Below are 4288 nucleotides of genomic sequence, written 5' to 3'. Positions count from 1 at the left end.
AACAATGTTAGTGGCATTTTCATTATGAAATTAATGAAACAATATATACCTTATAAGTTTCGAATAGATAGGTATCTCCTAGAGATACTGTTACCACTAGCTAAAATGTAAAATGATACATTTTGCTGATGCCACCACCTTAAAAAGGGATTCAATAGCACCCATTGTATCTAGGACTCGGAAATACAATAAAAAAATTGGTAAACATTTTCTACGTCAACGCATTTAAATGTGCTAATGGGTAGACGTAATTGCCCCCTATCCTTGTATTTCCGTCCGATTACAGATAAGCGATGTGAGGAAGGCGACGCCTAAAATCCTTAAAGTCAAGATTGCAAGCATTGCCTCACATGTTTTGCTCCCAATTTCAACTGTAAATTTCAACAATTTGCTAATTAGCTGTTTATTCATTTATTTATATTTTATCTTGTTATTATCTGAACGTATTAATGAGATAAATATTTGCTTATAAGCAAAAATATTTTATTTGGAGGTTAATAAAACCACGTTTGAAGATGTACCTACCATATTAAATTTAATTGCATTATAAATTAAGATTTTAAAGCCTTTTTTAGGAAGTTTATACAGTTAGTTTAGAAGGCTGGTAAAGTTTTTCAAAATAGCAACGAAAATGTTTATGAAATAAGGTAAAACCGGCAATTATACTTATTCCTTTCGTAACAAGAAGGATCAAGAGAAAAGGTTTTCTAGAACTACATAAACGGGTTTTACAGCCCCCTCGGTGTAAAGTTATAAATTATAGTATTTCAGCGTTTATATGGGTCCGGGCGCGTTGCCATGGCGACGGCGCAGTAGGCCTGCAAGCCGTGACGGGAATGTCAAGCTGCCGGATCGATGGCGCACTCCACGGCTTTTTCATATCCTTTACTTTTTATAACCTTATCTTTTCTATACTTCATTTTAAATAAAGTTTATATACATAGTTATGTATAATTCAATATAGAAAAATCTTGGAAAACTAATCAGGAACAGCCTATAAGCGCTGCTGAAATCATCACACATCTTGCAAATTAAATTCATTACATTTTTAAATTCTTATAGTATCACTTTTACGTCTATCTCAGTCTTATCTTTACAATAACACGATTTATTTTCGTGTTGTGTCATTTAGACGTTTCTGTTGAACTGACAATATTAATTATTAAATAGCTTAGTAAAATTACTTATTTGAAATGTATTATTTACTTAAAGATCTTATTATTTAGTATTCAAACTAATTGCATGAGAAAATGCCTTAACCGTGCACACTCAATTTAAGCAGCTCTTTCCTAATTTAACTCATTAACATCTCATACATTACTACAATACATTTATGAACCGTTTCATTAGACAGAGGTGTTATTTACGAGGACCTCACAGCAACTGCAATTGGGGTTGCACTTTAGATAATAGGGCGTTTACAATATGTCTGGTTAGTGCAGAGATAGCGCATCCACCATTACGCTTAAGCTATCTCAAATTGGACTTGGCGCGGTCGTTTAGGTCCCCTTTATTAAGTTTTCAGATGTACATTATTTTAGTTTATATATCCAAACGCTACCATTTTACATCATTAATAATGTTTTAACTAGACGTTGATTGTGATGTTTTATACAACAGTTATAATATATTACACTACCCGTAAAAGCTAAGTGCCATTTACACACGTTTAAAGAAATATACTAACACAAACTCATTTCAGAGGACAACAACGTGTGTAGAATGTTTCACCCGATGTTAAAAACATCAACACTTTTACAGCAGACCCTTGTTAAGTTAATTTCGTCTTGTATAATAAAGTACATACATTTCCGCATACCGTCGCCCGTTTCCAAGGGCCTTTGCTCTGAGATGAAGCTAATTAAGCCATAAAAAGCGCCGTTGCTTTAACGGAAATGTTGTGACACCAAGTAGCGGCCGGAAACAGCGTGGAATAATGAAATACAGAGGTCTTGAACCGCCTTTACACAGACTAGTAATTGTCCTGTAAAAAATGTTGAAATGTAAACACGCTAATGATTGTGTTATAATGTGACATACGATTTATGCTTATTTTAGTGAAGAGCTGAGGTAATTTTTGTACGTTGTAAGGTAATTGTGATGATGATCTTGATGATTGAGCCCCCTAATGCGACACTGCATAATTTAATGATACACTTAATTTGTTGATTGGTATTCCAAAACTTGATGATATATGTTATTTACATCATACAATTTAGCTGCATAAAGCCAGATAATTAACAGTGGGCTAACGAACGCCGGGGCACCAAGCATGAACCTTCTTAGCCTTAGTTGTTGTGCTGGCGCAAGTGAGTTATCGCTTCTACTCCCGCTTTTAATTATTCATGAGCCTGTCCCAGGAAAGTTTCAAGTCGCGGCCAACATCTGGCGTACGTCTGCAAAATAATTTGCACCCACTTTTTCACAATTTCACGTGCGGCTTGCATTTTAATTATAAGCAATTTGAATCGCAAAGTTTAAAGTGCTAATTTGGTTATTAGTTTTGCATTTTCGTTGTGAAGGTGTTGAAGGAATTTCTGAGGGATTACTTTCTTCAGCTGTACTATAGTACTTTGTATTTTAAAAATGTGTTTTCATTTATTACTCGGTTGTTAGTGATTTAATAAAACTATCTATTTAATATAAAATACTTGCATTTATTGTATATAAGTTTTGTATTGCACGTGTCGTGGTTAACGTTTGAAATCATAATAACCGTGTTTTTGTTTTAAGATTTAATAGGTGCAACATATTATTGTTCATAGATTTGTTTACATTTTCTAATGTCAACCCGTTCCTGAGGATACATAACCCTTGTCACACCTACGTCAATTATAGTCAAAGTAAGATCTTGTGTCGGTCTGTGTTCTAGATGTGGTCGCCGCTTCAAAGCCCGCGCCGGTGAGATGAGCGGAGCGGCCACAAGCCGCAACTACTCCTATGATGAAACTATACAAGTAAGTTTGATTAACAGCATTTGCAATCATCATACTCATCTCACGGCTTCATGGAATTGCAAGAAGTAAGTAATTTAATAGGATAAGGTAAATATATTAATGTGGTATTTTGAAATGGAATAGTACCGTTACAGTTTTGTGTACAGTGAGAACGGAGACGGCTCGAAGAAGAACATATATTTATTGAGTCTGTAAGCACTGGTTGCTGGCAAATTGCAGTCTAAAGATTTTAGAGTATTCAAATACTCTGAAATCTTTAGATAAAGATTAAAAATAAATTCAGTTTAGATAACAGTTCAACACATACGCAATTATTTGAAGCAAGTTTTACTCTTCTGCGAACCATTCCTTTAAATTGTTAACGAATTTTCGTGACTTCAGCATATTGAACTGAGTTTTCCCTTGCTTATATAACATTCGTTACCGTATTAGTCTACTTATGCTAATAATTCTGGATAGAATTTGAATATGCAAGACGTAAATTTGTTATAATCCAACATTTGACATGCTACATAATTTAGAGATTATCGTTTTTCTGGATTTATTTAAAATTAGAGCAGCGTTTTCTATTTAAAGCTGCAAGCTACAGTGCCTCAGGGTTTCGTGAACAGAAAGGGACATAATGGTAGCTACCTCTATCTACTAATGTTATAAAGAGGTAAAGTTTATGAGTCTGATACTTGTTACTTCGTTAGTGTATAATCTTTCACATTCAACTGATAGTTAAATTATGTCAAAATACACACACCGTGCCTGATTGTATTTATGTATGTATTTTATAGACGTCCTGGATTTGATTCTGAGGCCGGCGACTTTTAGGTTGGCTTTGGTAACACGGTTTGCTTAGTATTGATTGCGTCGCGAAGGTTTTCAGGAAACCAGTCGTAAAAACACGCTAGAATAGAGAGAAATGTAAATAAATTTACACTAGAAAATAAGGTTAATAAGATGTTATTTTGTATTGTAGAAAACAACAATAATATTGTCTAAGCATTAAGTACGATTTGTTTTCATCGCATCAACGCCGTTTACATTTCAAATAGTTCTCGCTTAGCTGTTGATGTTCCGCGTGTTCAGCCCTCTCATCGAATCTGCGCGGTTTCAGCGCAGACCAACCTAGCGGATGAAGCAATTTTACGATCTAACTTCATTCCTATACACCAAATGAAACCGTATTCTATTAACAATACAGCTTATTTTCTTTTTACGTACACAAAATGCGATAATTACAGCATTTCATACTGGCGCGTAAACGGGATTATGTTAAGCTAATTTGGAAATGTCATTCTTATTCTGTTAAATACAAAGATGACTTTTGTTTGTAGATGATC

Source organism: Manduca sexta, chromosome 28, assembly GCF_014839805.1.
Source record: "Manduca sexta isolate Smith_Timp_Sample1 chromosome 28, JHU_Msex_v1.0, whole genome shotgun sequence".
Lineage (NCBI taxonomy): Eukaryota > Metazoa > Arthropoda > Insecta > Lepidoptera > Sphingidae > Manduca > Manduca sexta.
This window is presented reverse-complemented; position numbering follows the sequence as displayed.